Source organism: Ambystoma mexicanum, chromosome 4q, assembly GCF_040938575.1.
Source record: "Ambystoma mexicanum isolate Mex_15411 chromosome 4q, UKY_AmexF1_1, whole genome shotgun sequence".
Lineage (NCBI taxonomy): Eukaryota > Metazoa > Chordata > Amphibia > Caudata > Ambystomatidae > Ambystoma > Ambystoma mexicanum.
In genome coordinates, this window is record NC_090928.1 from 105,236,437 (window position 1) to 105,259,160 (window position 22,724).

Consider the following 22,724-nt stretch of genomic DNA (forward strand, 5'->3'; position numbering starts at 1 on the left):
ATACTGTTACCTGAAAAGATAGCTATTGTTAAGTGTGCTGCTCTAGATGTTTAGATGACCCAATTATTTGCTGCAATGACTTTGCAGACAGAACTGCTAAGCTGGTTGCTACTTTAGACACTGAGGGTGCATATGTCCTCCCTGTCAAAGCCAGCCCTGACCAATCGACCTACAAAACTCAAAGATTTGGCTTTTGATACTAGAAAATGTTCCTTCTAGTGAAAAGGATGATTGGATACAGACGATAATGTTTGATTAATGGCCCCCAAGATCTTAGGGTCTCATCTTGTCGGTCTGTACCATGAACAGGCTCATATAAGGCAGATGGAATGGTCACGTCTATGAGCCACTTATGGTTTGTGCCTGGGTTTTCCAAGATGGCGCAAGAATATTATCAGCAATATATCATCCGCCTTCATAATAATGTGGGGAATGCGCACCTTCTACCCAAGGACAACATCCATCTCCTTGTGAACCCTTTGTGGGTATCCAGATTGCCTTCTTGCAATTTCCATGCTGCAATCATCGGCAGTACCACCTTGCGATCATGACCTGGATACGAGCTTGGGGTGGGTGGCGGCTTTTGCAATAACTCAGGGTTTGAAATTGACGGGAATTGGGAGCTATTTAGCTCCTGCTTGCAGCCTAGAGGAGCCTGGTTAGCTTGACACCAACAGCTACCAGCAGTTACTTTTGGCTCACCAAGCCAACTGATAAACAACTATTCCTATTAGACAGTACCTCTTTGTGTTTGGGATAATCTATTAATAAGCATTAGAACACATTTATATGATGCTTAAAGCATAAGGGATCACAAATAATAGGCACAATGTTACGTTTGCATTCTATGTGGAAGTCTGATTTGCGGAACGCTATGCACTACCTCATCATTCCACAGTGCTAGCTCCTGCACACTGGTTAATGCCAGAAACCCAGGTGCATCTCCATCTCCTGCTTAGCCAATCTTAATTTTGATCCCCATTAAATCGTTGCAAACATTTCTGTGCAGGATTTCGTACCAAGGTTTGAGTGCCCATCAGTATTATTTGTGACCAGGGCACCCATTTTGTGAATAATATTATAAAAGCACTACTGTCTATCCGAAAGGTTCAGCATAGCTTGCATTGCCCTCATCACCCTACATTTTGGGGAGCACTAGAGAAGAGAAACAGGGTGCTAAAGAACAAGTAGGCAAGCTGTGCCAGGAAACTAGTCTGATGAGGAGTAGCCGAAACAGGAAAACAGGACTTAGTCCCTACAAAGTCTTATATGGTCTCCCTATGCGACTGGCTTTGTCTCTGCCGGTGAAAGCTCCATCCAATGATTTGAGTTTGACTAATGATAGACTATTAGAGTATGTGAAGCTCTTATTTGCATCCGTCAGTCTCGCCCAAAACCAAGTTAAAGCAGTACTGCTTAGAGAACCACTGGTCCCTGGGCACTCCTTGCAACCTGGAGAACAAGTCTTGATCAAGGAGCACCAGCGTAAATATCTGTTTTGGCTGCATGATGGAAACTTCCCCATCAAGTCATCCTGACATCAGACCGTTAAGGTCTAGGGGCACCCGACAATTGCAAAAGGGTGGTGGTCCCAGTAGACTGAAGTATATTCTTTCAATTTGGCCGGTTATATTTTGGTTTCCAATGTGTCTAATGCATCCACCTTAGAGCCTGTGAAAAAGTGTAATCTTACTGATATAGTTGCTACCACTGAGATAAGAGATCTGGCCCTTGTACAAAAAAAGTTATATTATTCACTAGCATGTTGGTAATTGTGCATATTCAAGTGATTTGAATGGCAGTGTGGAGTTGACCCATTACTGGGATTTCTTCCAAAACCAGCTATGTGTCCCCCTGGAGTTGTGCCTCATCTGTGTGAGGCACACCCAAACTGGATATGTGATGAAGATTATGTCTAGGCCCCGAATGTTATGTTAATGAGATTTATACTGTGCACCGCTGCCATTTTCATGGTCTACAGGCACCCAGGAAGATCTGAAAGGAAAGACAGATAGGGGAGGGTTAGTTAGTGGGAGGAGAGGGCCAGCGCAAGAGTGTTTTTGTTGTTCTATTGGTAGTTTCCATTAGAAAGAAGTGGTCACTTTGAGTTGGGTTTGCTGCTACGTAGCATTGGTTTTGAGCTGTTTTGGTGTGTGAGTCTGAATAAGGTTGTTTAATGTGTCTGTGTTGTAGCGTTGGAGATTGAGTGCATTATTATTAAGTGAAATGTCAGAGTGGAAGGTGCAGTTTGCTGTGTGATTTCAAGTTGGTGCTGTGGTAGATGTAGGTGTGTGCTGTATTTGGTGGATTAGCACCGATAGTAGGAAAACTGAGAATTTTCATAGGGTTACTGGTGAGAATAGTTTGTATGCCTTTGTAGGCCTTATTGTTTGGCGTAAGCTGAAATTTCTGATATGGTGGTTAGCAATATTAGGTTTTCTTTTGTTGGGCCAGCCCAGTTTGGTTCAGTCGGTTAAGATGATCCAGGGGTTTGTGACATCTTTTATTGTATCGAGGTGGTTGGTTGTTTCTCTTGGACAGTGCTCTGTTTTCAGGCAGACAAAATAACAAGGAAGGTTTGTAGTAGTTTCCTGAAGGTCTGACGTGTGTCGTTCCACTTGGAGTCAATTCCAGATTTTTGCTGAGATGTACGAGTGCGATGGCCCCCATATTTCAATTTTGAATATTGCTTTGTAGAAAGGAATTTATAATTGCTGTATTTCAGGGTTTGTTTCGGTGTGTAGATTGAGATGTTTTCTTGCATGAAGTACGCTCCTTGGCTATGGTTATGTAAAGTGTTTTGAAGTAAATCATGTTGTCACTGGTAGCCAGTATATAGATCTCATTGCTGGTGTGATGTGTTCTCTTTTAGTGCATCTCTCTTAAGAGTACTCTGGTCTTAACAAATGTTACCTCCAATGTATTGCACTGGGCCTCCGAGTGAAGGGCAGAACATGTAGTAGGAGATGTCAAGGCATCATGAAGTAGACACAGACAACAGATTTAAAATTGGTTCTCTGAAGTTGTATTAACTTAAAAGGCAGGATGTTCATGGCAGACAAGGAAATAAACCTGGATGTAAGCTCTCTGTGGGCATGTCTGCTGGGGCGGTGGGGTTCCCAGACCGAGGAGAGCCAGACACGCGAACAAACTCAAAGATCTGGGGTGTACACTGGCTAAACGTAGACTAGCAATGGGCTGGAAGGCGAGCCGGAGACCGCCAGCGCCCGTTTGGTCGCAAGACCTCAAGAAATGGGTGAATGCCGAGACAGTGGTATGGCAAGAGGCAATTAGCAAAGGAGGGGAAGAGGAGGAAGCAAACACGATGGTGGCCTGGAGACAACTAGTAGCAATGATATTTGAGTCAGATCAGGGAAGCCTGAGAGCAGAGAGCCCTACAGAGGCGGAGTAGCGGCAGAGACGCCCGAAGAGAAGAGTGGAGGACGAAGGATAAGTGTGGTAGTCGGGGGAAGGAAGTGGGAGTAAATGCAACATGACACCACACGTGAGTGTGCTTATGTAAAAATGTTTATTGACTTGCTTGGTGGATATGTTGAAAAAACTAATTTAAACATTTTTTTTAAACTTAAAAAGGCAGGCTGGATTGAGGTCTAACTTGCCCTATGCCAAGGTGGGATTTTCCTACCTAAAGAAAACTAAGGATAGTCTGTGTCAGGAAGTCCAAACCAAATGTAGGTCTGTGTCCAAAACCTAAACTTGCCCTCACAACTCACTGCATTCAATGTGTAGCGATGTCAGCATCAGAATGAATAATGTTCAAAAGAAGGTTCTGAGCTTCTTCCAGCTCTAGGCTTATGATCAGCTTCCCCAAGTTCAAAACAGTTCACAAGCTATCGGGTTCCCTTACCCAAGAATTCAAATCTTCCAGCTTTCAAAAACAATACAGTTCCTTGGGACACTTCCCAGCGTTTCTGATATTAGTACTTTTCACCAGTTCACATAGGCAATTCTGTTTCTTGACTTCAAAATCACATAGAAGGTTGTTGCAAAACACAAGCTTCTTTATGGATACTTCTATTGGCTTTTCCATACAGGGGGACTCGGTCTAGGCGCAGTTGTTGGACCACACGGTCCATCCATTACAGGTCACAGAACTGATCGACCTTTGTGACTGCTTCTATCAACAATTAGCCACTGCTTCCATTTGACAGTGATGTTTAGGTGATTCCCCAGTGTCACACTCTTCTGACACTGTATTGTGGCTTGGTTGGCCACCATGCACTTTGTTAAACTTCTGTATTCCTCTGGCTCTTGCCAACACAGGTTTCCTCTTAACCTGCTATTGCTGGAAATCTTTTAGCTTTGGGCCAATACTTGGTTTCTCATTTCATGACCTTCTTGGTAATTTCTTGACTTTGCCAATACTTTTTTGCAAACATTGACAACATACCGTTTGATACTAAATCAAGAACAAGAGAAGAAGCATTTCAGATGGGCATGGGCTCTGCAGTCCCCATAGTCGTTATCACAAGTCCAGTGGGGTCTTTACTGTAGTGGCAGTGCATTTTTTCCTCTCCTGGAGGGTCACGCTAGTACCGTGCGGTAGAGCTGCCACTTTATCAGTCATTATGGATAGCATGGGTGCGTTTGGCTTTTAAGTGGGTCTATGGATGCACATGACCATACCTTTCACCTAAGCGTGAGTGGTACATTGGGTCTCTAGGGTTTGTACTCCCCTAGGGTTCTTGAGTATCCTCCTCTGCTTGGTTCAGCAAGTAGTGCATGTATGGTTCCCACATGGTGGATGGGCTCGAGTGATAAGATTATAAACCTGTGTATCCGGTTTCCATGTCGTTGCATCGCACCACATCTGAATGCCAGTCCTCTATTTTGGGGTGCGCCGGTCCTTCCAGTGGATTGCCACCCTCCTCTTTGCCAACAGCAGGAGTAGCCCCGTTAATCGCCTTCTGCCCTTGGGGACCAATTTATTGTATCCTAGGAGAGCAATCATGGGGTTTAGCTCTAATCCCTTGCCATAAATTTCTCCCACTATTACACACTGCCCCCCAAAATGTTTGTACTGCAGGGCACCACCATGCCCTGCATAAAATCTGCCCTAGGTTCATTGCATCTGTTGCAGCTGGTGGTTGCCTCTGGAAAGTAGTTGTGAATTTGGGTAGGGCAGTAATAGAATTGATGTAGATATTTCCAATTAATCAATTTGTATCTGGTATTTATTGCTGCCTTCCTAGTCCCCTCACAACAATATGTCCATTCCTCATGGGATATCACATGTCCCAGGGATAGTTCCCACTTTTCTCTAGAGGACGACATCTCTGGCCTAGAGGCCAGGCGCATAGCGTACATGACTGATACCACCCTCGTGTGCAGCCCCCCTGAGATTACCCTATCGAGTATCAGAGCTGTTGCCGGTTGCTCCGGAAAAGTCGGGAATATCTTTTGGAGTGCTGTTTTCAGCCTATAATATAAAAACACATCCAAGGGGTTTAGACTCCCCCTGGCCTTCAGTTCATCTAATGTTATGAACCTCCCCTCAGGAAACAGATTGCGGTAACTGTGCACTTCCAATTTCCGCATGAAGTTAACAAAGCCCTCTTCTTAGGAAAGTGGTATTCCCGGGGTAAATAGTAACAGCAGTGCTGTGGAGTAGAGGACCTCCGCCCGTGACCTATGCTCAATACGTGTCCACGTTGTGCAGGCGAGTTCCACCATGTTCCCAGCCCTGTTCCTTCTTGGGGGCTGTGAGAATACTGGATTGTAATAAGAATGGTGCCGCCAATGCCCTACCTCCACGTGCCTCCTCTCTCTCTGCTCTCCAGACAAAGGGCAAACCTGGCCTGCCTCACATTGTAGTACGTTTCCAAGTCCGGTACCGCCAGCCCCCCTCTAATCCCCCCCGTATTGGCGCTGTCAGTTTATCCCACAATACTCTTGGCTGTTTACCGGCCCAAATGAACTGGATCATTACTGATTTCATCTCCCGGAAGTAGTCTGCCGGGACTGCGATAGGTACGTTGAGAAACACAAAGGAATCGGGGAGCTGCACCATTTTGAGCAGGGAGATTCTGCCGTATAGGTTGAGTGGTAAGCTCTTCCACCTGTTGGTCCAGCTCTCTGCTGCACCAGGCCCTGCAGCTGTTTGCGCCGTGCACTGTCACCAGCACAGAATGCGCCCCGCTCACCTCGGCTCCTCAAAGGGCTGTCTGGAAGGCTTCTGGTTCTGGGGACGGTCCGGCAATGTGTCCTCACGGGGCCCCCGATTCGCCTCCTCACACCGGCATACTGACTACAATGCCGGCAGGGGTCTACGCCCGGTGTCTCCTTCTAATGCGGTTCTTACAGCGGCACCTTCCTCACGGCGCGCCGCATTCCCCTGAGGCATTGCTCCAGTCTCACGGCTCAGCTTCCCTCACCCATTTCTCTGCGGCACAGGGCTCCGGAGGCACCAGGTTTCAACAAAGTGTTTCGGAGACCTTTAGCCAGCTGGTCTTGTGTTCTTAGCTAACTTTGGGCCAGTTGAACGGCAGGATTTTTAACAAATTTGTCACAGTGTAGAGAGCTCATAGGCCTTTCCCTTTGTTTATGCCGATATTCAAATTGATTTTTCCTTTCTTATTATTAATGTTTTTGAGTATTCTGGGCAAATATAAAGAAAATATCAAAAAGAAAATAAGAAACATTTTCGTTTATCCAAATTTGATGAAAAGATACTTGTGTCCGACTATAACATTACTTTTAGAGGATGCAGAATCAATATAAGTGAGCATTTTAAGCATAGTTTTTTTCTTCTTACCTTTTTCCTGAGTTAAGGATCCGATTGATTTCAGCTCTGTGCCGCCGATCCTTGACAATGGACTGCACTCAGCGTGGCTGTCTTTTTATACTGCTTACAATCGCTGCGTTATGACATCATTACGCCCACGCACGTTAGCGCAATGACGTCATCACGTTTTTGCGTGAAGCGGCTATCTTTTAACATTATATTTTCCTATTCAAGGAAATTAATGTTTTTCATTTGCAATTATTAGCCCTAAAGATTTGTAATATATTTTTATTAGATTACAAGTATTTGATTTTGATTCAGGAATTCTTCCTTACTAAATTATTTTATTTATGTAATTTTAAATTCATGAGTTATTGTACGCATCCTGTTATTTAGGACACCTTTCAATGTAAATATATTTTAATATTTTCAAGAATTTCTTCAGTCAGGTTTAAACAAACCTTATCTGGTACCTTCTGGGTTAATTTTTAATGTTACTGTAAGATTTAGTGGATTATGTTCCCTTGAGAACCATTCTTTTGGTTTCCATTTTACAACCATTGTTTTGTTAGACAATATATTTCCATTTTTCTAACATGTATGTTTTTATAACCAGTTAAACATCTCATTATCACAGTTTAAACCATTTTCACAAGTGTCCACATTGGAGTCTGAGGATAGCAGAAGGCATCCTCCAGTGCTTAGCGTGTGGGGGGACATCACATAGTTCGAGCAACAGACAGACCGGGGAGTGATCCGAAGGTGTACGTGGATGAATATCACAACTCGCCAAAGCATTCGAGAGTGAGGCAGTCAGGACCCAATAAATCGATTCGAGATTCAGAATCATGTACCGTAGAGTAATAGGAGTATTGTCTGTCTGATGGGCGAAGCGTTCTCCAAGCATCTATCCAAGGTAACTGTAACAATATCTGATGGAGGGTATGAGTAGCTTTGGGGAGTGTCCGGGGAGTATCAGATGATCTATCCCGTGCAGTGTCGAGAATAGTATTAAAGTCCCCTCCCCAAAGCCCTCATGTCTCATCCAGTGGGATTAGCATATCTAACACGGCCTGATAGAATTCCAGGTTGTCTATATTGGGTCTGTAAGTATTCACCAGGATCGCCGAGTACCCTGCTATTTCCCCCCCCAAACCAATAAGTATCGTCCCAATGGATCTATTTTGCTATCTGTATACCGGAAGCCTAGCAACGGGTGGATAAGGGTAAAGGACTCCCCTAGCCTGTGTTGAATATTCAGTGTAGTATCGGAGCGTGCCCCAGCTGGTAATAAAGTCAGCATTCACTTTGTAACGCATGGGTTTCTTGGAGCATCAGTATGTGCAGGTGGTGTCTTGTCACATACGTACCCACTTTCCTAGCTTTACCCGGGTTGTTGAGGCCCCTTACATTCCATGACAACAGCTTAATTTTCAAGTGCCCCCGTGTTGTATCTTCATTTTTGCTGGAAAAATTAAGGCATACGGGATTTGACGCAGTCCTAGTTGCCTTTTCACTTGTTCATAGGATCTCCTTTGAGCATGTACTCTTGCAGCAAAACTGGGGTGAATGTTGTTGGGTGTCCTGACCCACGTTTAAGCTATCATGCCACAACATTTGGTGCTGTGGGCTTAGAAAATTCAAGATGGCGGAAAACCCACATGTGCCCCGAAAACCAGGAAAGCTGCGCAGTTTGTGCGCACACCGAAATGGTTGCCTCACTTGCCACCCACCAGTGCGAGAACGAAAGGCCGGGTTGCCATGAGGGAAATGGGTTGCCAAAGGAAAAACAGTAGCGCCGGTTAGCTTCAAAGCGCTTTAAAACCACCATTGGACTACCCGCACAGTAGTCTGAAACCATTGGGAATGGCAATGCTGATTGCCAAATGCAACCTAGAATTGTTGGGAATTCATTTTCTTAAATCCCAAAAATGGGTGCAGTACCAGTACTCACCACTATCCAAAAGCCGGCAGTTTAAAACCACCCTGTGTTTCTCTGAAGGCAGGCTCAAACTGTCTATTTTAAACATTGCAACACATCTAAAAACTCACTGGACACCAGCAGACATTTGGTAGAATGGAGTGTTGTGTGCCTACAAAATCTGGGAAATGAAGAGCCCAGAACAATGCTTATAACAAAACTGGCTGAGCTATGGAGTCAGCAGTTTAAGTTGCACTGGATTTGAAGACACTAAAATCGAAAATGTTTAGATTAAATGAGTGACCTATGTTTGGTGTCACATGCCTTTGTAACTGTTTAAATGTCATAGTTTTAAACTTAGAATCAGCCTTCTAGCTGCATATGTGAAAATGTTTAGTTTTATTTGAATGCAGAAACTGGGGAACAGAAATGACAGCTTAAAGAGATTCCAATTTGCCTGGCAACTACCCCCATCAGGAGTGAAACTTGAGTCACAGCTGTGTTCCCAGGCCTAGCCGCCCTTTTGCTACTCACACTAAGGATATGCCATCTTTCTGATAATTGAATTACCTGTGCTCTGCAGGAGAGTGAACAATGCAACTCCCTTCACCCAGGCAGAGGGTTTATTGAGAGGATCATAAATGGCTTCCTCTGGAACAATGAGCCTCTCCTGACTCAGGCAAAGGTTTTATTACAGCGGTCGTAAAATGTAGCTTCCTCTTGGCAGAAGCTGGGAGGAGCACTGCCTGTGAGAGCAAGCTGGCTTGGCAGAACTGGATAAACCAGTATTTCTACCTTGTGCTGAGAGGAAACCACACCCCTTTGGAGCCAGAACATGACTCTAAAAAGATGAATAACTCATAGAGCAGACATGTGAAAATTTTATAAATGATACCATAATTCTTGTGATTTTTCTGCCCACATTTTAAGAGGTTTTTCGACCCGGTGGCGTGTTCAGGGGGGTTTTAGCGGAAAAGTGGATATTACTCTAAATGTATGCATGTTAAAAATCTGAAACTTCATCAGTTAATGTCCATACTCCCTGCGCACATGTATGTAAAGTTGGGTCAATGTCAGAAATTGAAAAATCAGTTAAAAAGTCAATTATCTGCCATTTCTGAATGCAAGCTCTTAGAAACAGCAGATTTGGACAGAGACATGGCTAAATTCAGCCACACCATGTATATGTAATTTCAAGCAACTGTGTAACTGTGAAATATGTCTTTTATTATCAAATATAGAATATGTGCAATCTGACAGAGGAGTGTCCTATCTGCAAGCCATAAAATGACATCCCTCTGACTCACAGTTCATTCCCCAATCAAATGATAAATGGAAGTTTGACCAATTAGAAGCTGAGAGAGAGGTAGGGTCAGTGATGCTAGAACACACCCACATTCTAAACACATAAAAGCAGACAGACAGGACAGATAGGGACCTTCAATTCCATCTGCCGCTGGAAGCTCTGCCGGAAAAATCCATACTTACCTCCATCAAACCTCCAGAGAGCCAAACTAGAGACTTCAATCTATCCAGAACTAGAGACCCAGACCAGAGAACCAGAGAGAGCGGACCCAGATCACTGTGAAGTGCAGAGACCAGAGGCGAGTTTAAAACCTGACCAGATCCATGGCGAGGCCCATTTCACTCAAGAATATAGTGTGAGTACCTAGAAAACTGTGCAGAACCAATCTCCTAGTTAAAATAATATAATTCAATCTATTTAATCTAAGTAGAACTGCCTCCTAACTGTCACCTGTCATTTGTAAAGCTGTCACTTGTCATTTCCTAGTTGCAAGCTGCACTTGTCTTTTTGAACTTTAAAATTTCAAATCTGAAAAACGACCTTTATTTAATCGCTCATATCTCCGCGACCGTTTGTGCTAGAGACTTGCAGTAACTTTCCTTAGAAAGCTTAGAATCATGGCTTTCCTACGAACCTAGAACTGCATCCATAGACCCACTTAACCCCTATAGTTTTACCGCAATCGCGGAACACGCATTCGCGAATTTTACCGATTTGCAAATTTCTTCACGTGTAAAGATAGCTGCTTTTGCTTCCATTTGCCAGAAAATCGTTTGCCTCATAAAAACTATCCCTGAATCATTGCAAGAGTGAGCCTGAGCTAATATTAACTAGATACCATTCACCCTGAACCTCTGAAAGGGAATTAAAAGCATTTTAGCATATTTTTTTTAATTCATTGCCAGCACATATCAAAGCAATTTGGGCCTGTGTTTTCAAACTTCTGTAGTCTAAGCTTGCTGGGGTGAACTGAATCACATTTGATTGCATTTCTGAGAACTGTGTGTTTTCCTTCCATTTCCTTGCCTCGCATCAAGGGGGGGAGGGGATTGCCAGAGAAAAGTGATTACATTGTTTTGTTGAAATCATATTGAGTATTTCTATACTGCATTTCATTCATTCAACCTTGCATCCATTTGAACTCTATAAAGCAATTTGTACCACCTTCTTCTTTTGTTCCTATTCACCTGTGTGCTACCTTATCCATTTCATGTCAACTCCTTATTGATTATAGAGAAGCGTGTTAGTGCCAGATTCTCCGTTGTTAATCTTTAGCATATCAGATTAAGTGTGATATTCAATTATTAATTGATTATAAAGCGTGATATAATATATATTGTTTAAATTATCAAATAAACCTTTTAATTTGCAAAACAGAACTACTTCTTGGCTCAGTGGGGTCAGGGGGATTCCAAGAGAGGGGTGTTATATAGGGGTAGTCATCCAGAACGCATGAACTGGACATAAAGATATATCAATAAGGGTTTTCATTCAGTATTATAGACTAGGCGTTGACTTAGCTGTAGTGTTGAATTGAATCCTCTTACAAATTGGGGGCTCGAGCCGAGACGTTGGGTTAGATTTACCACTTGTGCAGCTTAATACAGTGTGCTAACTGACGGGATACATACATCCGGTCGGATCACCACGCTGCATTACGCTGTGAAGCATTCCTCAAAAGGGACACTCCAAGAAAAATTCTGTTCTGCAAAAATAAAATACTAACTTCTGTAAGTCAGGACAGAGACCAATCTCTAGAATGACGACCTTGGTAGATATGAAAATAGCCAGAGAGCACTTCTTACATAAATTATTTGTGAGAGGTGAATGGGCTGAGCAGGGCCAGGATGCCTGGTTGCAGGCCATCACGCGACAGGTCACTGAAACAGGGTCAGACTTATGGAGAGATCAGGGTCCATTACATGTGGCCCTGAGTGAACTATATATGGCTCCTAAAGCCAAAGAGGAACACAATAAGATTGCCAGGATAGCAGCATACCTGTACCTATATATGGGAGACATGCAGGATAGATGTGCTGAAAGCCAAAATCTGGCAAATAGGCAACAGATGGTGTTAGAGAAGGTCCAATCTGACCTGGTCTCTTCTGAGCAGAGGCTGCAGAGGAGCCAGGAGTCAGAAAATGACAGCAGACTGTACATCACTAAAATGAAGGAGGATATGGATGTGCTGCAAAAGGAAAAGTCAGAACAGGATACCAGATTTCTGGCCTTGCAGAAGGAACACCAAGAAGGTTTGGACTCCCTACTGCAAAGCCAGAAAAAGCTGGAGCAACAGCTGGACTTCAATAGGGCATGTGCTGAGCAGGTAGTCACCCTGCAAAGCCACCTAGATAGAGAGAAGGCAGAGAGCAATAAACTGATTTTGAAAGACCTGGATACCCAGACAGAGTTTGACCAGGAGCGCCAGAAAGCTGGTACCTTCCAAAGGCAGAGGGACGACCTGGCGGCACAAATGCAGGCTCTTAGTCAGGAAAGAGACGCCATAGGCCAGGAAGTCTGCCATCTAAAAAGAAAAATGGAAGAAAATCACCTGGCCCACCAGGGACTGGGTGACCTCCAAAAAGAACACCAGAACTTGTTAGAGCACACCAGGAGGGTGGAGGATGCTCTAGCAAGAAAGGAGCAGGCCAATAGGGACACAGCTCAGGAGGTAACCCTCCTGCAGCAAAGACTGGCCCAGTGCTCCAGGACCAATCAGGAAACACAGAGAGAGAATGAAGCTCTCTGCCAGCACAATGATAGGCTCCAACAGCAGGTAGCGATGCAGGAGAGACTGATAGAGTCGAGTAAGGCCTTAACTGAGGAACTGAAGGCACAAATGCAGGCTCTTGCATTGCAACAGGGAGCAGGGGCGGATAGAGATGAGGTTCGCTGGGAAATGGAAACTCCGGAGCATAACCTCAGGAGCCCTAGTACCAGAGGCCCTCATACCTCTCAGTCCCTGGACTCTGCCACCCCCGTGTCCCCTGGCGCACATGAGCACAGGGCCACAGGGATGGCAGATTACTATCCAGCCAGAAGCATGGGGCTCATAGGCCAGTACCATCCAGGAATGGAGGGGCGGGCATCCGGGTATGGGCACCCAAGCATGGTGCAATTCAGTGGGGAACCCCGGGAGAATAGGCCCATTAAGGGCATCCTGAAAACCTCTGCCCAGTTATGTCAGTGGGGGGGGGTACCCAGCAAATCCTGGCAGCAAGGAGGAATCTGAAGACTCCTCTGAACTGCGCAGGACACAGGAGACCAGGTCCCCACATTCTGCCAGCCATTCCCAGGCTCGCAGAATCCGGGAAAACCTGGAAGAACAGACGGGAACCTCTGGGAGCAGTGCCTCTGAGTCCGAGGATGAATGGACAAGGGTTACCCGAACCAAAAAGGCCAATAAGGCAAAAAGGGCCTTGCTTAAGGACCCCTTAAAGCAGATTAAGGCGATCAGGAGCGTCATCACGCCTTACCATAAGAACGCTAAGTATTCTGTTTGGGAGCACTTAGAGTTGTTTGAACAAATGATGGAGACTTTCCGTTTGAAGGACAGCCAAAGCTGTATTCAATATGTAAAGTGGACCTTCTCCCCGGAATACTCCAGTTTCTTTGCGGGGCTGGAGGACCAAAATCATTTAAGATGGTCCACCTATAAGGCGGCCATCTTGAAACATTTTTCTGTTCACAGAAATCCTCAAGAGGCTCGCAAGGCAGCCTACAATTTGCAATGTGGGGAGGATCAGGCCCCACAAGAATTTGTGCAGGAGTTAAAGCGTGCTTTTGCACAGACCACAAGAAGGGTGCGCACGGATAGCAGGGAATTTATTAATACGTTTTTCCATGCCTTGCCCAAATATATCATGACCCAGCTCGTGAGGGATTTTCACGAGAAAAGATCTTTAGACTGGGTCATTGAACAGGCTACCCGGATCTATGAGGTGCAGAAACCGGTAGATAGCAAAAGTAATGCCCAGAAAAACCCCAAAGCCAACACCACCCCTGCTGCTGCCAAGGTGGCAGAGGTAAAGGTCACCCCCGTTTTAGATTTGGAGATGGGGGGGGCCTAAAAACCTACCTGCACCTAATAATGCTAGGCCCAGAAGGTCCTCGGGTCAGTCACAGACAGGGAGCCAGGGAGGCAGCCCCACAAATGGGGTCCCTCGCTCTCCTGACTATGTAAGTCCTCGCTACAAAGGTAACAGACCCATCCTGGGTTATGTGTGGACTCCTCCAGCCCAAGGGGGGGGGTCCAGCCAAGCACCTAACCCAGGGAACTTCCCTCCAAACTTCCCACAGGAGGGCAGAAATTTACCAAACCCTGGGCAGAACTTTTTCCCCAGATATCCACCCGACTTCCAACCCCAAAATCATCCATCCTTCTTTCCCCAATTCCCTGAGCCCAGACCACTGAATCCGGGAGAGGGGAGGCCAAGGGTGGAGGGGTACCCAAATCTTCCCAACCAGGGGCACTACCAAAGAAGGGACAGCTACCCTTCCCAGGATCAGCCCAGGGGAGAAAACAGGGTCCTGTATCAGCCTGAGCGGGTTTCCCAGTTAGAGCGCCAGGTTCAAAACATGGCGCGGGATATGGGTCACATACTGAGGGCTCAGCAGAACCCTCAGATCGGCATGCCGGCGCAGAACGTACCCAACTCTGGACCTGGTGCTCCAGAACAATGACGGGGGCAGCACCCCGATAACTCACCGGTTCCCAGGGAGGAGGCGGAAGGGGGGTGTAAAGCCTTGGAGGAAGCTTCCTTCCTCACTTGTAAACAGCCCCTGGAAACCCAGGAACCGGAAACAAAATCTCTTGCCCCTGAAAGTCTGCCTCCTAAGGAGCAGAGGGGGGGTAGGAGAAACAAAAGACCCAAACAGACTCAATTTGAGGAGGAGGTACAGATCTTCCAATTTGAGGGAGAGGGATTCTCAGAGGATCCTGGGAAAAGGATCTTCTCCTTCAGAGAGGGGGGAACTCCTCCCAAAGAAAAATGGGTCCCTAGGGATGCAAATCCAGACTGGGGAGATGTGGAGACTGAGCTACCGCCGCCCACCATCTCATCCCAGAACCAACATCAAGAAAATCCCCTGGTTCGAACCCATCCTGGTGACTGCCTCCAAAAAGGGGGGGGCGGCCCAGAACCGGAGCCAGGGGAACCCACAATGACTCTGATCTCCAGTTGCCAAATTTTTCTTTCAGATTCCCAAGGCTCTCCACAGAATTCTGCCCAAATCTCTTCGCTAGCAATGTCCAAAACCAGAAAGTTAGCCCACCAGTTGTCCAAAAATGTACATTACCTGTGCCCCCTTGAGGAGAAGGAGGGAAGATATTATGCCCCGGTACAAGTACAGGGGCAGGGTACAATCTCGGCACTGGTGGACACTGGATCTCAAGCTACCCTTCTGTCCAGAAGGGCCTTTGACGAACTGAATGCAGGAAGGGGAGAGAATTACCAAATTCCTCTCACCTCTCTTCCGGGACAACTACAGAACTTTGACGGGAAGGAAATTCCCGTTGAGGGGACTGCAGACTTGGACATTAAAATTGGGTGACATAAGTTGAAACACCCGGTCATAGTTGTGACCCCGGAGGGCACCCCTTGTTTACTAGGGAATGACCTCCTGAGAAGGTTGTCACCCCTAATTGATTGCGTAAACAAGGTCCTCTGGACCCAGACTAGCCGACCCATAAAATTAAAACAGAGTGTCAACCATGTTAGTTTAAACGGCACCTGCCACATGGTTGAACAAAAATCTGACCAAGTAGAATTTCACTTCCAGAACCACCAAATTCCAGACGTGACAGTCATAGCAGTAGGACAACAGACTGGTGATGGGGGGTCTTCTCTATTTCTGAAAATCAACCTTCCTTCCAGTCTAAAGTGGTATTCCATGCTGGAAGGAAACACTTTGAAATTCTATACCAATCCACAATCTGAAACTCCCACTCCTATAGTCCAGAAAGATGTGAAATCAGCTCAAAGCCTGGCTGATATTCAGCAAATTGGAGAGCAGTTGTTCATCCCTGTTCAGTTAAATGATGGGAAGGACTCTGTTCTCGCTCGAGTGTGTGTGAACAACGGTAAGAGCTTCATCAGCGAAGCCATGTTTCGCCAACTCCCAAAAGATCCAGCCATTCCCCCCTTCAAACTGATAGACAAATGGGAAATGGACCTGGAAGCACCTAATTCCAAACATCTCCTGCCAAGCAGGTGTATGCTCAAAATCTCCATTGGCAACAAGAGCATAGTCCACAATTGTTGGGTCGTGCGAGACGTCCCTGTCGCCTTTTACTTAGGCAGTGACATTCTCAATCGCTTTGCCATTAGTTTGGACCTAATAAACTTCAAAGCTTGGTCCCGATTAGCGGATAATCCCATGGGCTTTGATGATCCAGAAAAAGCATTTAGGTCAGCTCAATTGCTACCTTATGCAGTTGAAATTCAGGTTAAAGAGGAAGTCACCATCCCAGAAAGGACCCGACAATTCTCCCTGGAAGTGAAAGTCAAAAGGGGACAAGAGTTGAAAAACCCTGATGCTTACATACATCTAAATGCTTCTCTCCAACAGCAAGGGTTGGGGGTAAACCCAACTCCATTAGTCAACATAGAACATAACACCATTCCAATAGAGGTGGATAACAGCGACTTAAAGAGTATTACTCTAGCCGCAGGCACCATTATTGGAATGGCGGTTGATGACCGACATTTTTCCATTGATTTAGGTAATGAACTGTTAGGACCAATCCCCAAGGACTGTTTTGACAGTGACAGTGAGGACAACGCAACACCAGACAGGATTTTTACCCGGCATGGGGGGAACTTCCTGGTGTACACTTCCTGCCCGTATGGTAAGGAAGATGTGACGTGTGACTTCAGGAGGGATGAGGTGATTTTCCAGGTGCATGAGGGCTGCCTTTCCCACCTGAAGCCTCCGGTCCAAATCAGCACTCTGACCAGGGACTTCTCCACCCAGCTGGAGGAGGCCGCGGAGATAGCCAAACCAGATGTTTTTCCAGGCTTCAGGCAGATGGTGGAAGAGAGAGTCAACCTAGCTGATGCCTGTGTGACTCTGGAACAAAAGCAAAAGTTGAAACAAGTTTTCTTGGATTTCCAAGATCTCTTTGCGGTAGACTCATATGACTGTGGTCGCACTGACATCCACACAACAACAATCCCCAGGGACCCTGGCATGACTCCAGTGTTTGTGAAGCAATATCGCTTGCCTCTCGCATCAATGGAGTCCCTTACTGAAATAATTAAGAACCTTGAGTCCCGGGGAATAATCCGTCCAGTCCACAGCACCTTCAATAATCCGGTGCTGGGAATATTGAAGCCGAACGGCCAGTGGAGACTCTGCGCCGACCTCAGGGAGCTCAACAAACGGGTCCATACTTCCCGATGGCCTCTGCCCTACATTGACCAAGGGCTGGCCCAGATCCAGGGGTCACAGGTATTCACTGCAATAGACCTGACCAATGGATACTGGACTGTGCCTGTCAGCAGGGAGGACCAATACAAACTGGCTTTTACCTTTGGGGGCCAGCAGTACACCTGGACCCGGACTCCCTTCGGATACCTCAACTCCGGCAATGAATTCAACATTTTTCTACACAAGGCCATGCCCGACTTGGGTGCAAGGGATAACCTGGCTTACGTAGATGATGTCCTCATCAAAAGCTCAACTGTTGAGGAACATATAGCGGAGATCCGTTATGTTCTGACACAGTTGAGGGCCGCCGGAGCAAAACTTTCCTTTCAGAAAGCACAGTGGTGTAGAACCCGTGTTAATTTCTTGGGGCATGAGATTACTCCTCAGGGTCTCTGTCCCCAGGAAAAGAAAGTGGAAGCACTTCAGAAACTGAAAGACCCCACAACTCTGCGGGAACTAAGGAGCCTCCTTGGACTGACTAATTACAGCAGAAAGTTCATTGAGGGCTACGCAGAGATCACCAGACCCCTGATTCATCTCCTGAAGGGGGGGGTCAAGTGGGAATGGGGTCCAGAACAAGCCGAGGCGGTAAAACAACTCAAAAGAAGCCTCTCACAAGCGCCTTGCCTAGCTTACCCTGTCAGAAACAAGGAGTTCTTCCTGGAGACGGGGTTCTCTAATACGTGCTTGACGGCAGTATTATACCAAAAGCATGACAAGGTCAATAAAGTAATCTCCTATGCGAGCAAAACTTTATCCTCTGTGGAGGAAAAATTCAACGATTGTGAGAAGGCACTCCTGGCAACGGTGTGGGCATTGAAGAATTACCGCCCGTTTATCCAGGGGGAACACATCATAGTGGAGACTCCACACCAGCCTCTGCAATATCTCCAAAGTGATAGAATCCGGGCTGGAAATGTGAGTAATTCCTGAATTACTTCCTGGATTCTGTCAATGCAAGGCTTTCCTGTGGAGGTCAGATATGGCCAAAACAAGAAGAGTCCACTCGCGCAAGGTCTGGCTGACTTGCATGATTGTGCCAGAGAAAACTGTCTCGAGGACGAAAGTCTAAAAATCAAGGACAACATGGAGGCATACCTTAATTCCCCACACAAAGTCTTTGAAGAAGACAAGTGTGAGGGAATGCCCACTGTCTATGTGGATGGATGCTCTTACCATGTTGACAACAACGGGGAGAAAGAACTGGTGGCTGGCGTAGGGAATGCATGGGTGAATGAGTCCCCAGAACCCTCCGCTGGATACAAAATTGGTCCCCGAAGTAGTCAGGTGGCAGAATTGATGGCTGTGCATCAGGCCATCCTCACTGCTGTCCAGCATCAACTCCGCGAACTGGTCATAATCACAGATTCGGATTATGTACGGAACGGGTTCGTGGAGCACCTGGTTAATTGGAAAACCAGAGGCATGTTATGTGCTAACAACAAACCCTTGAAACATGGGAAGTTGATCCAAAACATTGATGATCTGGTCACATCGAATGGGATGACCATCTACTGGAAAAAGATCAAGGGTCATTCCAAAGTAGAGGGACCAGACAAAACTGGAAATGACTTAGCTGATCAGCTGGCCAAAACCGGGGCCATCCAAGGGGATCTAATTGAGATTGAGTCCCTGTTGGGGGAAATCCAGGTCACTGCCATCACTAGGTCCCAGACAAATGCTCACAACGACCTTTCAATTGCACAATGGAGTAAGGAGACCCCTGATGCTGATTTGATTACTGCTCAGAAGGGGGATCCAATAATTGGTAAATTTTACCAGCACCTTGAGGACCCTGAGAACTTTCCCCTGACGGATACCGATTACATTGGGAAAGAGGACCTAAGAGTGTTGATGAAATGTCCAAAAATGTTCCGGATCCAAGACGGTTTGTTGGTAAGGAAATCCAAAGCTGGCCACGATCAGTGGGTGGTTCCTACCTCATTCCGAAGCCTGATGTTAAGTCACGCCCATGATGCGGCCACTGCCGGTCACAGGGGGTTTCACACAACATTGGAAATCTTAAGAGAGGTTGCATACTGGCCACACATGGGCCAGGACCTCAACCAATATTTGAAGGGTTGTCTTGTGTGTGCACAATTTCAGCCGACATCCCTCACACACCGGGCGCCTTTACAAAAGAGGGGGATGACCCTGCCATGGTCAGATTTACAAATCGACTTTGTAGGCCCTGTGATTCGCTCGGCTAGGGGGAATAAGTACATGTTGACTGTGACATGCTTGTTTACCAAGTGGGTGGAATGTCTCCCAGCCGCAAATTGCAAGGCGGAAACTGCAGCTGCCTTGATGATCAACCACATCTTTTCCCGTTTTGGTCTACCTCAAAGGATTGAGTCAGACAGAGGTAGCCACTTCACCAGTGAAGTAATGACAAAGATGTGGGAGATATTGGGGGTCAAGAGAAAGCTGCATATTGCTTATAGACCAGCTTCTTCTGGGGCAGTAGAGAGATATAACCGGACAATTGTGAGCATATTAAAGAAGTTTGTGGCAGATTCTGGGCCAAGTTGGGATATCCGATTACCTCTGGTCCTAATGGCCATCAGATCTACCCCTTCATCTGCAACCAAAATGTCACCATTTGAGTTGATGACTGGGCGCAAGATGGTGCTTCCTCAGCATTTGCTCTATAGGACCCAAGAGCAGACACTGATAAATGCCTCCACTACTCATGAGTATGTGGAGAATTTAAGGAAACACCTCCAACATGCTTTTGCTTATGCTCAGCGGAATCTAGAAAGATCAGCTGATAGCATGAAGACCCACTATGACCTGAAAACTTCCAGGAAGGAATATCAGGTGGGGGACCGGGTCTATCTATACAACTTCCAAAGGAACCAGGCCAAGCAGCGCAAATTTTTGCCTACATGGAAAGGACCCTTTGAGATCATCGACAAGATCTCACCTGTGGCCTACAAAATCCACATCCCCAAAGGCGGTTCGGCAGAGGGGGAAGACAAGTGGGTCCACATAAACCAGTTGAAATGTTGCCATCCCAGGCACACTCTGCAACAACTGGAGGAATCCTCTGGAATCCTAGCGGGTACTGTCTCAGACTAATTCAGTTCCAACCATAAAACATACCACATCTAGTCTCTAAAATATTGTGATTTGCATGAAACTGTCTCTTAGTTATACTGTTTTTTATCAAAATAAGAATGTAATGTTTCGTTATGATGAAATGCATATGCTGCCCCACTATCTCAACAGTGGTGCAAAAACGTCTATGAGTAGGTATTGCCGCTCTTCCTTTGTCGTCCCAGGAGAAAGAAAATCTGAAGACGGGCCAAGGAGGACGATCCGGAGACCGGGAACGAAGATCCAATGGGCCCAGTGGACCGCCCAATATTCACATCAGGACCGGCGAGGAGAACCCATCGATCAGTACCGGATGGAGAAGAAGATGCTGAACTGTGCCATCTACAGAGTAGGAAGAAGATTATGCGGACAGACCGGTGCGTGGGTCAAAACCCTTGGGCACGCGACTCCCCATCGACTCAAATTCAAAGTTCAGTCGCGTGGGGGGGGGGCTTGTTGGGTGTCCTGACCCACGTTTAAGCTATCATGCCACAACATTTGGTGCTGTGGGCTTAGAAAATTCAAGATGGCGGAAAACCCACATGTGCGCCGAAATCCAGGAAAGCTGCGCAGTTTGTGCGCACACCGAAATGGTTGCCTCACTTGCCACCCACCAGTGCGAGAACGAAAGGCCGGGTTGCCATGAGGGAAATGGGTTGCCAAAGGAAAAACAGTAGCGCCGGTTAGCTTCAAAGCGCTTTAAAACCACCATTGGACTACCCGCACAGTAGTCTGAAACCATTGGGAATGGCAATGCTGATTGCCAAATGCAACCTAGAATTGTTGGGAATTCATTTTCTTAAATCCCAAAAATGGGTGCAGTACCAGTACTCACCACTATCCAAAAGCCGGCAGTTTAAAACCACTCTGTGTTTCTCTGAAGGCAGGCTCAAACTGTCTATTTTAAACATTGCAACACATCTAAAAACTCACTGGACACCAGCAGACATTTGGTAGAATGGAGTGTTGTGTGCCTACAAAATCTGGGAAATGAAGAGCCCAGAACAATGCTTATAACAAAACTGGCTGAGCTATGGAGTCAGCAGTTTAAGTTGCACTGGATTTAAAGACACTAAAATCGAAAATGTTTAGATTAAATGAGTGACCTATGTTTGGTGTCACATGCCTTTGTAACTGTTTAAATGTCATAGTTTTAAACTTAGAATCAGCCTTCTAGCTGCATATGTGAAAATGTTTAGTTTTATTTGAATGCAGAAACTGGGGAACAGAAATGACAGCTTAAAGAGATTCCAATTTGCCTGGCAACTACCCCCATCAGGAGTGAAACTTGAGTCACAGCTGTGTTCCCAGGCCTAGCTGCCCTTTTGCTGCTCACACTAAGGATATGCCATCTTTCTGATAATTGAATTACCTGTGCTCTGCAGGAGAGTGAACAATGCAACTCCCTTCACCCAGGCAGAGGGTTTATTGAGAGGATCATAAATGGCTTCCTCTGGAACAATGAGCCTCTCCTGACTCAGGCAAAGGTTTTATTACAGCGGTCGTAAAATGTAGCTTCCTCTTGGCAGAAGCTGGGAGGAGCACTGCCTGTGAGAGCAAGCTGGCTTGGCAGAACTGGATAAACCAGTATTTCTACCTTGTGCTGAGAGGAAACCACACCCCTTTGGAGCCAGAACATGACTCTAAAAAGATGAATAACTCATAGAGCAGACATGTGAAAATTTTATAAATGATACCATAATTCTTGTGATTTTTCTGCCCACATTTTAAGAGGTTTTTCGACCCGGTGGCGTGTTCAGGGGGGTTTTAACGGAAAAGTGGATATTACTCTAAATGTATGCATGTTAAAAATCTGAAACTTCATCAGTTAATGTCCATTCTCCCTGCGCACATGTATGTAAAGTTGGGTCAATGTCAGAAATTGAAAAATCAGTTAAAAAGTCAATTATCTGCCATTTCTGAATGCAAGCTCTTAGAAACAGCAGATTTGGACAGAGACATGGCTAAATTCAGCCACACCATGTATATGTAATTTCAAGCAACTGTGTAACTGTGAAATATGTCTTTTATTATCAAATATAGAATATGTGCAATCTGACAGAGGAGTGTCCTATCTGCAAGCCATAAAATGACATCCCTCTGACTCACAGTTCATTCCCCAATCAAATGATAAATGGAAGTTTGACCAATTAGAAGCTGAGAGAGAGGTAGGGTCAGTGATGCTAGAACACACCCACATTCTAAACACATAAAAGCAGACA

The 22,724-nt window shown here is 45.9% G+C and overlaps 1 protein-coding gene across 5 annotated transcripts in view; it reads right to left on the reverse strand.

Annotated features, from left to right (window-relative positions):
* The window catches only part of MGME1 (mitochondrial genome maintenance exonuclease 1), a 318,759-nt gene that overhangs the window by 281,064 nt on the left and 14,971 nt on the right, over positions 1-22,724 (reverse strand). The gene's annotated exons all lie outside the window — the stretch shown is intronic.